The following is a 16,350-nucleotide window of genomic DNA, read 5'->3' as shown; positions in this document are numbered from 1 at the left end:
ACTTTCTATCTACAGGAGCAACCCCGCGAGCTGCGGCTGCTGCTGTTGGCATACGATGGGGTAACAGTTACATACAGTTTAATGGAACACTGTCGCAAAGGTCCTGCTCTTTTCTTAGAGCCCCTCCGCTGTCTAATAGGTGGGTGTCTTTTGTTATTCCAATTACTGACTTTTGTTCTGTTTCCTTTCTTTCTTCTGTACTGATTGTCATAACCCTATTTTCTTTCCCAGCTACAGACATCTGAAAACAGTGCTCCCGCTCCTGTTCCAGCCACCTGTGGCTCCAAAAATTGAACAGTGAGTGTACACTAAAGCTCCCTGTTTGCTGCTTGGGGACGGAGGTATATCTAATCTACGCGGCCTCAAGTCTTGACAACATGCTTGTGGTGGGAATGCCCTCGGGGGACCAAAGTCCAAGGTGTGGGAAATTGTGTGAAGGCTAGAATGTGTATGTGCATTTGGCCAGATGATATAGTTATGAGGGCTGGACGGTGTAAGGAAGGCATGGTATCAGCAGTAAGACAGACACAAGGGTGTTTATTGAACTTTCACAAGGGTGAGATAAACGCCTATCTAAAACTAAATCTACAGATGGAAGTAAGCTACGACCATCAAATAATAATAATGCAGTCCTAGTGGAGTCTTGTCAAATTAAAAAAGGACTTCTACTAAATAAAACTATTGCCAATCCTTACTACTAATTTACAAATAATGTGGGGTGAAGTTCATGAAAAAGAAAGAAGTGTTCACAAAATGATAAGTCAGGATGATTGGCCTGTTGGACACTATTTCCCACGTTTTCAGCACGGGGCAAGGCGGTTCACTCAAGCCAAGCACATACTTTGGCTTCTACGGCATGAGGATACAGTTTTATTTTCATAGTTCAGGATCTCCTTTGTCCAACTCTCTTTGCTTCGAGCAAGTCTCTTAACTCTGAGGGCCTGGTGTACACAAAACAACACGTAAACTATCTTTTATCCCATGGATCCCCCTCAGCTGGGCTCAGAACCCTTTCAACACAAAAGCTCCATGTTGGATCCCACTCTTCTTGGCTCAGATCCCTTTGCTCACTAATGTCCAAGAGTTCTTTCACGGGAAACTCATGGTTCCCCCTGGGTCCCCTTCAGCCGGGCTCAGATCCCTTTCTTTCAGTAAATTAGTCTCCCTCAGCCAGGCTCAGACCAATTGCGATGTACTTTAAACCATCGAAGACTTTCGAATGTGCAGAGTATTTAGCAAGACCTGTTGCATTACCACTTCAAACTCAGTATTCCTTTTCTCACACTCAGCATCAGTTGGATTCCTAACAGAGACCTTAGAATGAGCGCCCACGTGGCGCTGGATCACTCTGTTCACTGTATCTTTTCTCGCAAAGTTCAATCACAAAGTTCAGTTACTTCTTTGGTTTCAATTATACTTGTGTCCCTCCTCGCCAACGCCTCACACACTGTTCTATTTATACAAGGTTTCTGCTTGCAACCCGGGTTTATAACACTAGCCGATCTGCCATCAGTCTCACCAACTCACCGGATGGGCTGTCTTTTCCGCCGCTGCTTTCTTAGGGCAAGGTTTTCGGTCAGGAACGGTTCACTTCCTTTCCAGCTCTCAAGTTTCACAAATGATATTAATCGGAAGTCAGAGTCTATCCACCTGCCCCTTGGAGACCTGGGTTTGCCTGCCTAGCCCAGGGGAGGAGTTTTGCTGTGGGTACCGCCAGGCAACCCCAGCTGCCCCTGGTCTTGCCTTCTGTAGGTACAGTTACCCCTCCACACTGTAGTCTCCTTTCAAGTAGCATGGCTCCTCCAGGTATCCCAGGGTCTCTGCAGCTGGCTAGGTCTTTCTCCTGCTTCCCGGCACCTTCCGGCATCCCCGACTCGCTCAAAGTGTGCTTTCCTGCTCTGCCTTTTATGCTGCCTGGAAGTGCCAATTGAAGTCAGGTGCGAGTAATTAAAGTGCAAGGCCTGACTTAGCATTGCCTCCTTAATGGGGCAGTTGGCTGTAGAAAGGGGAGAATCTGTTTTCTGTGTCTGTTGGTATTCTTCATCCTCCCAATCTCTCTCCTCCTCGTCTCAGTGACTTTAGAAAAGAACAGAGGGGAGGAATTATGTGGATTGTAGTTTTCACTAATAAGTTCAGGTAAATCCAGTAAAATATTGTCAGGAAAGGGGGAGTAGTCCTGGTGTTGTAGGGCACGGGGTGGGGTGATATATGTAATTTCCTTCTCCCAGTTCTCTTGGGCCTCCCTTCCGTGTTGGTACCTGTTGGAATTGGAGTGGGGGGGTTAACGGAATGGGTTCTGAAATGGTGTATAGTAAAAGAGGGAATGTCGGGTAGGAAGGTATTACTGAGAGAGGGATACCATGTCTTACCTTGAGATTCCTTCTCCGTCTCTGGTTCGGTCCCAACAGTGATGACCCTTCTCTGGTCATCCCAGAAGAGGATACCAAGTGGTTTGATGGAGAAATAGCCTTTTATTTTTTACACTGGGCTCCAAAACTCTACCCATGAGGTCAGGCACATGGATGGGTGCTCAGTGGGGGGAATATGTGTGATAGAAAGACTTGAGGGACCAGCAAGACCGAATTTCTTTCATAAGCCGTTGCTTTCATTCTGATGGAAAAGAGGCATTGTGAGCTGTGTTTAAGCCGCATGGGAGGGGGTGCGGTATGTGTCCGGCAAGACACATTTTTGTCGTAGTCTTCACTGCATTCTAATGCGTGCGTGTCAGTAGGCATGCCTGTGACCGAAGTTCACAAAAGAGGTGCGTGCATACGTACCTTGAGGCTGAGACTGAGCCTTGTATTTGAAGTAGTTGGGTGTTAATGTCATCTGTAAAAGGCTCAGTTATCTCTAGTTGGAATAGAACATGCTTGCCGAATACATCTTCTAAGTGTAATAGACAGGCTATCATCCTGGACCTTATGATTCTAATTCTAAAATATCTTCTGAGTGCATTTATCAGCAATCCCCATAAATCTTTTGACAGTAGACAGGCTAACAGCATGGATCCTCTAGGTGTGCTGTGAATGCGGGTTGCAATAGACAGGTGAATCCAGTACCTGTTTCATGCCCTAAGAAGGTTATCCTAATACATTTCTTGAGGAATATACCTCCTACCTTCAAACTGTCAGGATCTATATACAGGATGCTTGTGCACACCAACCTGAGAAAAAGGTGGCCAGGTGGGCTGTTGTGTGTTAGTGTACACCGAGTGGTGTGTGGATTGAGTGTGCCACCGCGACAGCGACCGGCATTAGCCTGTACGGAGATGTACACATTACTTGTTGGTGTTTTGATTTGGTGTGTGGATTGAGTATGCAGGGCAGGCCACCACAACAACAGCTGGCATCCAGGTGTAGGCGTATATACACATGACTTGTTGGTGTTTTAATATGAGACAGATGCATGTGAATGATGCCGTGATTATATAAATTGGGTTGAGGGAGAGGGTTTCTGGCTGCTGTGGGGAAGAGCCAAGTTTTGAGTGCCTTACTGAAAGCGAGATAGTTGTCAATGCAGCAGATGTGGAGTGGGAGGGAGTTCCAGATGGAGCAGGCTTAGATGGAGAAAGATGATCCTCCCAATCTGGTGGAGTTGTAATGGGGGATAACGAGGAGAGGAACAGACCAGATCTGAGGTTTCTGGTGAGTTGATAGTGTCCAAGCTTATCCTGGAGGAATTCTAGTCCCGTGATATGGAGGGCGCGGTGAGTGATGCACATGGCTTTAAAGGTAGTTGGTCGGCCGATAGGGAGCCAGTGTAGAACTTGAGCGTGGGGCTAATATGTTTTATTGGTGGGAGGGCAAGGAGGAGATGGGCAACTTAGTTTTGGGTTCTTTGGAGCTTTCTGAGCTGGTATGCCGGAGCACCTAAGTAAAGGGAGTTTGCATAGTCTATACGGGAGAGGATGATGGCAAGGATTGCAGAGAATCAGTGTGGGTAGGAGAGGTACGGGAAGATTTGCCTAAGGATGCATAGGTGGGAGAGGCAGGTACGGGATATGAAATTGATGTGGTGGTAGATTTGAGTCCAGCGTGCATGATGTTGCAGGAGCAGGTCCTAGAGAGTGTGGCCAGGGGATCGGTTGGGGAAGGAGAGAGGATTTGCCGCATATTAGGAATTCCATTCTGCCAGGGTTGAGGAGGAGGTGGTTGGCTGTCATCCAGGGACTTATTTAAGAAAGGCAGGAGGAGAGGTAAGGGCGAAGGGGGGGGGCTGGCATCTTAGGGATCTTGAGAATGATCTGAGTGTCATCTGCATAATTGTAGCAGATAAGATTATGAGAGCGGATGAGTGCAGGGAGTGGGCAAAGGTAGATATTGAAGAGGAGGGGAGACAGGGAAGCTCCCTGCTGGACCCCTTTCAGGGCAGGGCAATAGAGGGAGGCAAAAGGGGGAGGAGCAAACTTTGTGAGCGGTTCGAAAGGAAGGATGAGATCCATGTTAGGGTAGAGTCTTTGGTCCCTAAAGAATGTAGACTGTCTGCGAGTATGGTGTGGTCAATGGTGTCGAAGGCAGCAGATAGGCCGAGGAGGATAAGCTCAGTGCATCCTTCCGAGGATGCTGTTCTTTTTAAGTCAATCCAAACGGATGCAAGCGAGGACTCCGTTCCTCTGAGAGGTCTGAAGTCTGTTTGGGCTGGGTAAAGGAGGTTGTTGGTTTCTGTAAAGAGGCAGAGCAGTTTGTATGCAGTGTTAGAAATAGGGCAACGAAGCAGGTGTTAGAAATAGGGCAGTAGTTGGAGGGATAGAGAGATGTTTCTTTGAGGAGAGGTTTGACATAAGGGGTTTTGAAGGCCTCCGGGAGGATACCGAAGGAGAGGGACTAGTTAATAATAACGGACAATGCAATGATGCCTGCACACGTTGTTAGGATGTTCTTTAGAAGGGTGGGGCGACAGGGGTCTCCTGGGGACCCTAAAGGTCGGCTTTGTGCTAGAAGTTTGCGTAACTCACGGTGTGAAAGAGAGGACCAGCACAGAAAGAAGAGTTGGGCTGGGTGGGAAATGGGAAGAGGCAGGGGGCCCAAGGGCTAGTTTGGAGAGGGTGGAATAGTGTCTATCTATAGCGATATTGTGAAAGTGGTTGGACAGAGCATCGCAGAGTGATTAGAAGTTAGGGGAGAGGGTTGAGCAGCTTGGCATCTTGAATTCTGTGATGATTATGTGCAGTTTTTGGCTAGGGTTATGGCAGTTGGAGATTTGGTTCCAATACAAGTTTTTGTTTGCCTTTTCTAATTTTTAATTTCTGATCGGTAGGACCTGGTGGTCAATCTTGCAAGAGAGGTTTTGTTTTGAGGGGAGGGGTTTGTTCTCCAAGTCCGCTCCAGTCGGTGTTTGAGGGTTTTGAGGTGGGCTGTGTAGCACAAGAGAAAGAGGAATTGTTATCGCTTATGGGGTTGAGAGAGTATTATTTGCGGTTTGTTCCCGGTTATGTCACATTGGTAGAGTCTTTGAGAGAGTTGCTACGCAAAGAGGTGAAGTATGAGTGGATTGATATGAGAAATGTTTTATCAGAATTAAAGAGTGCATTGTGGAAGCCACTTTATTGAAGGTGTTCCGAGATGGTGCACCTTGTGTTGTAACTGTAGTTGCAAGTTCAAGTGGTTTGGGTGCTGTGTTGGGACAAGTGGTTTCAGGAAAGGAGTATGCAATGGCGTTTGCCTTGTGTCCTTTGAGGCATGCTGAACAACATCATACGTTGATAGAGCGGGAAGCTCTTGCATCTGTGTGGGCCATGCAACATTTTTAGTCTTATTTATGGGGTACAGCTTTTAAGAACGGACCACAAACCTTTGTTGAAGATATTGCAAGCTGTGGGTACTGGTAAAGCCACACCGAGGTTGGCCAGGTTGGCTTCACTACGAGTATGTATACACAATGGAGTTTGTACCAGGAACTAGAAGTGTGAGGACCGATTTCCTGTCTTGATTGATGTTACCAGAGGATGGAAGTAAGGATGAAAGGGAGGAAGATAAGGAGATGGGGGTATTTCTAGGTGATGGATAGAACGCGATCTCTAGCGATGAATGGAAGCGGGCGATGGAACAAGATAAAGTATTGATGCAGGTGATACATCATGACTTGAATGGTTGGCCTAAAGTATCAGGTTCTGAGCCAACCAGGCAACAAGTGATGGTACCAGTATAAGAAGACTCACCAGGAGACCCTAGAATACTCACCAGGAGACCTTTACGGACGTTCTAGCCAGAAATCCTAATGTGTGAGACCTTGTTCACCCACGGCGGTCCGGGTCCCCTCTACACGAGGGAGACCTTTCCAGCAATATACCCTACTGCCCTAACAATTAACCAGGTCAGATGGGTCTATTACCTGAAAGGGCGTGACACCCTGATCCCACGCGATCCCACAGCAAGCTGAAGAAGCAAGCGGAAATCCTGATTCGGAGAGTACACCAGAATAATTCTGAGGCAGCATAAGAAGAAGCGGGAAGGTAAGGTACTAACCTGAGGAAAAAGAGCTATGATCCCGGTAGCACCCAGGTGTAGTCCCATACGATCTGCCACTGAGAAAAGCAAAATACCCAAGATTAGCCAAAAAAGAACACCCACAGAGGAAAGACTAGAACAAAAACAAGGATTAGCAGGAGGGAGTGAGTTGCGCTTACCAGATAGTGATGTATTGTGAAGCCAAGGAAGTCCAGATCCAAAAGGGAAGGGAGGAGAAACAAAGGAAGGGAAGTAAGTAAGGGCGCTACCCCGGGGGGCACGAGGGACGCACTAGAGTCGGGTTGTAGCACAGTTTACATAGGATAGCATCCAGAGTCCTTGTGCCAGTGATAGGCGGGAGGAGAGTAGTAGGGATCCGGGAAGGGAGAAGGCAGGAGGTCAAGCAGGAAATGGATTCAATGTGTGCAGGCAGAAGGTGTAGCTCGAGGTATGGGTAATGAATTCACAGAGGATAGCGTGAGAATGAGGATGGTAGTGTGGAAGAAACCAACCTCTGTCAGGGAATCCAAAGCAGTCTGGGTCGGTACACAATCAGGCCAAAACAGAGATGAAACGCGAGACGGGGCACTCCAGGTAGCAAGCCGAGTCCAGTAGCCATGCGGTCAGAACAGAACGTAATCAGGAGGCAATCCAGGCAACAGGCAATGATCAGCAACAAGTAGCGGAAGGTAAATCCAAAATGGTAGGCAGAGGCGTAGTCCGTAGTACGATGCAGGGTCAGAAATGTGGTCAGCAAAAAGGATGGTACCCAACACCGTGATCCAATGATACAAACAACAAAGGCTCAGAGAATCCGGAAACAATCAGAAGCACTGACATGGAAGTCAGCGTTTCCAATATTGGCCCAATGGAATGATGGTGCGTTTGCGCCGCAGGCCCAATGGAATGGTGCATTTGCACCATAATCTGGAAACTGGCGTCACGTGACCGCAAGCTTTAACAACTCGCAAGGAAGACAAGCCACGCTGATAAGAGACACCGTGACCATGGCAAACGCCAGGATGCCTTCCAAGCCCTGAACATGGGGCGTGCCGCATATTGAAAACGGGAAAGCATCCGAGTACGTGGAGCAGCCAGTGTTTTCTTGGTAGCAGAAGGGGAAACACGCTTCGGTATCATGACATAAAGAACATCATCTAGACAGTGAATTACAAGTTATCCAAACAAGAGGCGTTGTCAATGGAGGATGGCATACTCATGCGAGATCAGAGAGTGATACCAACTTCTTGCATACGGGCAAGGTTGTTGAGAATGGCACATTAATGCCAAGGTGGGTTTACATAGACAATGAGGCGTGTACGTGAGATTTATTGGTGGATAAAAATGGATAGAGAAATTGATTGGCTGGTGGACAGGTGTAGTGTGCGTCAAGCAGCGGACAAAGGTATGCAATGTAGGAAGGTAGCTTTACATATTGTGGATTGGCCCAAAATTGCCATAGATTTTATAGGTCCCATGCACAGATTGTATCCGGGTGAGCGATATGCGCTGGTTATCACAGATTATCATTCTCTGTGGTTTTAAGTGGAATTCATGGCAGTACCAACCACTGCCAGAATGATTGAATACCTACGTGATCTTTTTGGGAGAGGGTACTCCCGAGAGGTTAACAACAGATAAAGGTATACATTTTACATCTAGAGAGATGCAAGTATTTTTTTTTAATTTAGTTTTTATTGAGTTTGAGACTGCATCAAACACAAGGAACAAAGGGTCCGACACTTGAATCAGTAAGGATCGAAACAAACAACATGTCAAGGTTTTGTGCGAACAGATTGTGTCAGTATATCACAACATATTTTCCCCCCATCCTCCCTATAATCCCCCCTTCACATTTCACCACATGTTCAATTGTTTATCACTTTAGCTATTGACATCAACAGAGGGCCCTCTGTGGTGCATTGATCAGACAGATTAATACAGCCGATAAATCATTTTAAAAGGAATATTCCAAGTTTAGTAAAGTTCTGCTGTGATAAGAGTGGTTTCCACACATTTTATCAGTGGTCGATTTGGCACAAAAGTCAGCCCATGCTATTTCAACTGAGCTTTGATCTCCGCGGATGGCTGCTGTTAGGTGGTCCATTCGATGTAAGTTCTGGTTTACATTAATCCATTCAGTTTTCCTTCGGAGAAATGTTCTTTTCCAAAATGTAGCGAGACATGCCCTGGCAGTTAGAGCAGACCCTGAACCATCGTTGGCAATCTCATGACTTTATCATCTTGTTCCTCCAGACCAAACGATATTAGCATCGGTACTTTCTCCCTCGTTATCCCGTCTAGTTCTTTGATCCAACTAAGGACCTCTTCCCAATACGACTGGACTGTTGTGCAACCCCTCCGCATGTGCCAATAGTCGGCTTTCATCACACATTCATGCCAGCAAAAGGGGCTTACTCCATGGTACATCTTTGCGAGTCTGACTAGGTCGTATTGCCAGCTATAGAGGAGTTTGATACCGTGGAGTTTGTATTGGCAAGCGATAGACGTTTGTGCAGTTTTTCTACATATCTGAAGCCAGGTGCGCAGAGACAAGTCCCGTCCCAAGTCGGCTTCCCATTTTACTCTGTTTGTCGGACAGGTTTTTTTCTTCTCTACTAAGGCTCTATATAATGCACCTATCAAACCACTGGTACCCGTGCCAGTGTCTAGGATCTTCTCAAAGGGAGTAAGCTCTCTCTGTAATTTGTCTTTCCAGATTTCTCTGGTCATGACTCCCTTTAGCTGTAGGTACAGAAAGACTGGAAGTGATCCTAGTCCGAGTGCCTCCTCAATTTCTTGTATTGTGAGAAAGGTACCCTCCTTCCATAGCTGTCCTGCCCTTTCGAGCCCGGCTTCAAACCAAGCCTGAAACCTTTCCGGGTTTGGGATGACGTCTCGAATGCCCGGTACCCATAGGTGCGCTAGAGGGGAGGGCCATGTTGTGATCCCCTTCATTCCTGCTCCTTTTCTCCACAAATTCCACAGGGTTCCTAGTATGGGGTGTTCTCATATCCTCTTGAGTAATTTTGGCCTGGGTACCTATAACCATTCCACCACAGTTGAGGGACGGAGATGTTGCTTGTCTAGGCCTACACATTGCAAATCTTTCTGTTGTCTAAGGTGTGGGATCAGAATTCTCAGTTGGGTGGCCTTGTAGTACATGTGTATGTCTGGGAGCCCCACCCCTCCACTGTCTTTGTTAAGATGAAGTAGTGCATTGGAGACTCTGTTTTTTTTTTCCTTGCCATAAGAAACGGAATAGGGAACTTTTGGTTGTCACAAAATAATCGTCAGCTATCTGAATGGGGAGCATCTGGAACAGGTACAAGATTTTTGGTAGGATTACCATTTTTATGGCATTGAGCTGTCCCATCCACGAGAGGAGAGCTGATTCCATCTCTCAAGGTCCCTTTCTATCATTGTTATCAGAGGAGAGAAATGTGCCTTATATAATTAATTCTTTGAGTTCTCCGGTGACATTGATGCCCAAATATCGTAATATACCCCAACTAATTTTCATGCCTAAGGGTGTGAAACGCTTCACGCCTGCATCTCTGCTTTTATCTAATGGGAGGATGACTGATTTTACGGTATTTATTTTAAGCCCAGTGTCATGATGCCTACCCCCGGAGCGCCAGGCCAGGCCCAGCACCCCCGGGAGCAGGCATCACGCCCCTGGGTAAAAGCCCAGCGGCCCTTTATAGGGGCTCTTTGGACTCTATCCTGGCGCCGTTGGCGCCAGGCTCATGTTGGACATCAGTCCTGGTGCCAGAGGCGCCAGGCTCATAAAGGGAAGTGTTTGGTGCACTTACCTGAAGCAGACCATGCTGCACACTCACCTGATGCAGACCATGCTGAATGAAGAACCAAGCCAAATGAGGCTTAGGAGGGACTATTTTTCTGAAGGGACTATTTTGTTACTTGGGTGGGGCTGTGGAATAATACTCACCTGGAACTTCTTCCAAGGCTATTTAAGCCACACCCGGACAGCCACACGTGCTTCGCGTTGTTCTGATCCCAGCAGCTGAATGCTCACCGTATCTGCTCCTGCACCTGGACTCCGGCCACGCCCGCCTCGAACACCTGTAAGAGAATAAGAGAAGAGAAAGGTGAAAACCAAGAACTATTTCAACCTTCTTACCTGCATCCGGAATCTTCACGCCAGCATTCCTGAAGGAAGACTTCCATTTAAAAGCACCGCGTTGCTCGCTGCAGCGCCGCGCTTCACTCACCTGTTCCCGAGATGCCGCCCGGCTCCATCGCGGCTCTCAGTGCCGGTCGCCACATCTCTGCACCGCACCTAAGGGAGAGAAGAAGAGACAAAAGGTGAGCCAGGGAACACAAGAGGAAAGCCGGATTTTCAGCCATATTACTTACCGGCTATTCTTGGTGAGCCATTCCACATCTCGGGTCGGCGCCACATCTCTGGCAGGTACCGCACCCCGGCCCCTATGGGGAAAGGACAAAAGACATTACTGGGGAATTATAAAGACATTTAGAGGGGTCACCCTCATCACTGACTCACCTGATTTTACCCCGGCAATTTAACCCCTCAACGCATCGCCTTTGTTCTGCACCTGAAATAAAGGACAGAAAAAGACAACATAAAAGGAGGCTCACACTTGAACTTTTGCATCATCATACTTACGGCGTATCGCTCAGTAAAGTCAAGTGGATTTGCCAGCGCCATTCTGAAAACCAGTGAAGTAACTGGACGAACGCGCGCCCCTGCATCAGAAGCAGGATGGAGAGTTCATCCTTCCAAACCATAAGGTGAGCTTAAACCGGGGGTTTTGGAGGAAGTCAGAGGAGAACGAAGGGGGAAAGGGGGGAGCAAGCACATTATTCAGCACAGTTAATCCCCTTTCTCATCTGCAGAAGGATATTCCTACGGGCCAGACAAGCAAGATTTGGGGGTCCTGTTCAATCGGTGGTCCGAATTCTGCGCATTACGCTTGAAGAGGCCACAGCAACCCAGACCAGCGCTTCCGTGGGAGCCAGGTGAGCGTTACAGAACGCAAAGCCTTCCTACAAATTCCCACGCAGGCGCTATGGAAACTTCCGAGACTGACCAGTTGGCCCAACTACTGGGGGAATTACGGGCCGAAGTACACGCCGCTCGTCAAGAGACTAATGCTCTCAGGAGGGAAGTGATTGTAACAAAGGAAAGAGCTGATGACCTGGCTAGACAGCTTTTGCAAGGTCAAGCTGGACAAACTCCTTTACCCGGTTCCGGAGGGAACCCCGCTCCTGTGCTTTCCAGTAACCCGGTGCAGATTAATCTACCTGGAAACATGCCACTGGCCCCACCCGAACGCTTTGCTGGGGACCCCAAACGATTCGCCGTATTCATGAATCAGTGTCGTTTGCATTTCCTGTGCAGACCTGGGGCCTTCCCTAATGACCAGACCAAGGTAGCCTTTGTATTGTCATATCTCAGCGGCAGTGCTGCCGATTGGTCAGTTCCACTGGTAACTCAAGATGACCCGATTGTTCGTGATTTTCAAAGATTTAAAGCAAGCATGGAAAGGTTATTTGCTCGTCACTCCCAGGGGCAGGCTCTAGATGACGAACTTCTATCTCTGCGACAGGGCAATCAAGACCTCCTTTCCTACATTGCAACCTTTAATGGACTAATTGTGGAAACTGGGTGGCCAGAGGATAAAAGAATCACGTTATTTTATCGAGGTCTACGCGGAGAACTTAAAGATGTCCTGGCCCACAGACTTCAAAACAGAAAAGCAGATCGGTCCAAGTTTGAGACCCGGGTGTTAGTCAAGACCCACGCTAACCTCAAGGGGGCTGAAGCCTCAGAGCCAATGCAAATCGGAGGAGTTAAAGGACCTTTAACGCAAAAGGAACATGAAAGAAGACGGCAGATGCACTTATGTCTTTATTGTGGATCCTCTGGACATTTTCTACGAGATTGCCCGGCAAGGCCGCCCAGGAAGGTGATAGGAGCCGCTGAAAAAATCCATGAAACCTCTGTATCGGGAAACGACCCCGCCCGACAAGCGTAGGGGTCTGCTTGCCGAGCTTGAAAACAAACTCTCAGACCTCGCATTTCACTGTGCCAATGGTCCTCGTAGATCCGGAACAGCCTAAGCGGTTGCATGCAATAAAGGCATACATCGATAGTGGGGCTATAGGAAACTACGTGGATCGTGAATTAGTCTCCAGGATTAACCTCCCCCTGCGTCCTAAAACCAGCAAAGATGTCATCACCACAGTCGATGGAACCGAAATTGCCTCGGGACCGGTAACACATTCCACAGCTGAGGTAACACTTGTAGGTCCGGACGGCCATCGGGAGGCAGTTGTGTTTGATGTAATCAAGGCTCCACAGTTTCAGGTTATACTCGGAATCCCTTGGTTAGAGACACATAATCCTCGAATTGATTGGCGAGCGAAGAGAATAACCTTTCCAGAGTGTGCACGAACCTGCTACCCAGAAAATCTGAAGGTCAGTCTAGCATCAGTAACCTCTGTCTCCATGCAACTACCTCTGGAATACCAAGACTTCCAGGACGTCTTCCAAAAGGAACGAGCCAACACGTTACCTCCTCACAGATCATACGATTACCAAATCGATCTGGTGCCCGGTGCACAACCCCCTTGTAGCAGGATTTATGCCCTTACTGAGCCGGAGAATCTGCATTTGAGACAATATTTAGATCAATACCTAGCCAATGGTTTCATTCGCCCGTCAAAGTCTCCAGCATCCTCGGCTTTGTTCTTCGTGCCAAAAAAAGAAGGCGACCTTAGAACTTGTATCGATTACCGCGTATTGAACCAGATAACTGTTAAAAATCGTTACCCTCTGCCTTTGATCCCTGAACTCCTTGACCAGGTGAAGGATGCTTGCATTTATACCAAGTTAGATCTCCGGGGGGCTTATCATCTGGTACGAGTTAAAGAAGGCGATGAATGGAAAACGGCCTTCCGTACAAAATATGGACTATTCGAATACCAGGTGATGCCTTTCGGGTTGTGCAACGCGCCTGCTGCCTTCCAATTCTTCATGAACGATGTTCTTCGGGAACTCATCGACGTCTGTGTTGTCGTGTATATCAATGATATTCTGGTGTACTCCTCTTCGGAATCTGATCACAGAAAACATGTCAGGGCCGTCCTTGAGAAATTGCGCCAGCACAAACTGTTTGCAAAGCTGGAAAAATGCATTTTCCATACCACCGAGGTTGAATTTCTTGGATTCATCCTGACACCTAAAGGGGTCCGAATGGACTCACGGAAAGTGGATGCCATCCTCAAATGGCCATCACCTAGTTCGGTGAAAGGTGTCCAAAGCATGCTTGGTTTTGCCAATTTTTATCGCAGGTTTATCCCAGAATTTTCACGGGTGGTGCAACCCATCACTGCACTCTTGCGGAAGAATAAACGTTTTGAATGGACCGAGGAAGCTGAACAGGCCTTTCAGGAATTAAAAGCTAAATTTACGTCCGCACCTATTTTGAAACATCCGCGTCCTGATCTCCCATATATAGTCGAAACCGATGCATCCAGCTTAGCCATGGGAGCTGTCCTGTCTCAGAGAGACCCCGAAACCAACCAACTGCACCCCGTAGCATTTTGGTCCAGAAAGTTCTTGCCGCCGGAGATAAATTATGCAATCACCGATAAGGAATTATTAGCCATTAAGTCCACCTTTAAGGCTTGGCGGCATTATCTTCTTGGCGCCAGGCATACCATCACTGTGATCACTGATCACCGAAATTTACAATATTTAAAAACTGCCAAGGCTCAGTTTTCAGGACAGCTCCGATGGGCTTTATTCTTTGCTGAGTTCGATTTTGTAATCACCTACCATGCTGGCTGTAAGAATGGCAAAGTGGACGCGCTATCTCGAATTGGAATGGGAGAAATGGACACAAACTCAGAACCTGTGCCGATAATTCCCGAACAAAGAATCTTGGGGATAACCACTTTACAAACCCTTGAAGACATTCAAGCATGGGTAAAACTATTCCTGGACTCTTCAGCCTTGCAGGATTGGATCAAAAGGGGGTCTGCCTATTCAATCAACGATGGCTTACCTTACTTCCAAGGAAGTTTATTTTTGCCAGAAAAGGAATTGCAGGAACTGGTTGTTTCCCGTCATCACGATACTCTGATGGAAGGACATCCTGGCATTGCCAAAACAGAGGAAAAAAATTAAACGACAATTCTGGTGGCCGTCCTGGCGAAAGGATATTAAATCTTTTGTGATGTCCTGTGGAGTTTGCGCCCAAAACAAAGGTAAAAAAACAAAGTCTGCCGGTCTTCTTCAACCCTTAGACATTCCACCAGCACCTTGGCACACCTTGTCACTAGATTTTATCACGGACCTGCCCTCTTGTAATGGATACAATACTATTCTGGTTGTGGTGGATTTATTTTCCAAGATGGCCCATTTTATTCCGTTGAAAGGATTACCTTCAGCTTTTGTTCTTGCCAAGGAATACCTTGAAAATGTCATCCGTCTGCATGGATTCCCGCCCATACTAATCTCTGATCGGGGAAGCCAGTTCATTTCTCGTTTTTGTAAAAAGTGTTGTCAACTGGCACAAATCGACGTAAGACTCTCAACCAGTCACCACCCACAGACCGATGGTCAGACGGAGAGAACGAACCAGACCCTTGAACAATATCTACGATGTATGTTGCACCAATCGGAGGGTAATTGGAAGGACATTTTATGGGTGGCTGAATATGTATACAATAACTCGATACACTCTGGAACTGGTCAGAGCCCCTTTTATACCCTATATGGACATCATCCTCGTACTTCAGACCTGGACTCACCTTTGAGCCTCGAAATGCCCGCAGTCGACCATTTGCATTCTACGATTACTCAAGCCTTCAAGGATGCTACTGGACACTTACAACATGCGAAAGAGAAATACAAAAAGAATGCGGATCTGCATCGCAAGGAGGCGCCTCCATACCAAATAGGGGATCAAGTATGGTTGGCTACCAAACACTTATCACTCAAGGGACCTCGGACTTTTAATCCAAGGTATTTAGGCCCTTACTCGATCAAAGCTATAATTAACCCAGTGGCAGTCAAACTAGATCTACCAGCTAACATGCAGATTCATCCCGTCTTTCATGTGTCGCTTTTGAAACCAGTGCAACCAGGAACCAGATTAATAAAGCCACCAGAACCAATCCAGATAGATGGGAACCTGAATTCGAGGTGAAGAACATTTTGGACTCTAAAATCTGAAAATCAAAACTTTTCTATCTAATTGATTGGAAGGGGTACGGGCCTCAGGAAAGATCTTGGGAACCCAGCGACCACGTACATGCACCTCGGCTAGTAAAAAGGTTCCATCGGAATTTCCCGAACAAACCGAAACCTCCTGGGGAAGGGGCCTTGGGGGGGAGTGCTGTCATGATGCCTACCCCCGGAGCACCAGGCCAGGCCCAGCACCCCTGGGAGCAGGCATCACGCCCCCGGGTAAAAGCCCAGCGGCCCTTTATAGGGGCTCTTTGGACTCTGTCCTGGCGCCGTTGGCGCCAGGCTCATGTTGGACATCAGTCCTGGCGCCATAGGCGCCAGGCTCATAAAGGGAAGTGTTTGGTGCACTTACCTGAAGCAGACCATGCTGCACACTCACCTGATGCAGACCATGCTGAATGAAGAACCAAGCCAAATGAGGCTTAGGAGGGACTATTTTTCTGAAGGAACTATTTTGTTACTTGGGAGGGGCTGTGGAAGAATACTCACCTGGAACTTCTTCCAAGGCTATTTAAGCCACACCCGGACAGCCACACGCGCTTCGCGTTGTTCTGCATCCCAGCAGCTGAACGCTCACCGTATCTGCTCCTGCACCTGGACTCCGGCCACGCCCTCCTCGAACCTGGAACACCTGTAAGAGAATAAGAGAAGAGAAAGGTG

This window comes from Ambystoma mexicanum, chromosome 1p, assembly GCF_040938575.1.
Source record: "Ambystoma mexicanum isolate Mex_15411 chromosome 1p, UKY_AmexF1_1, whole genome shotgun sequence".
In the NCBI taxonomy this organism is placed as follows: domain Eukaryota; kingdom Metazoa; phylum Chordata; class Amphibia; order Caudata; family Ambystomatidae; genus Ambystoma; species Ambystoma mexicanum.
The sequence above is the reverse complement of the archived record's forward strand: the minus strand, read 5'-3'. Positions refer to the sequence as shown.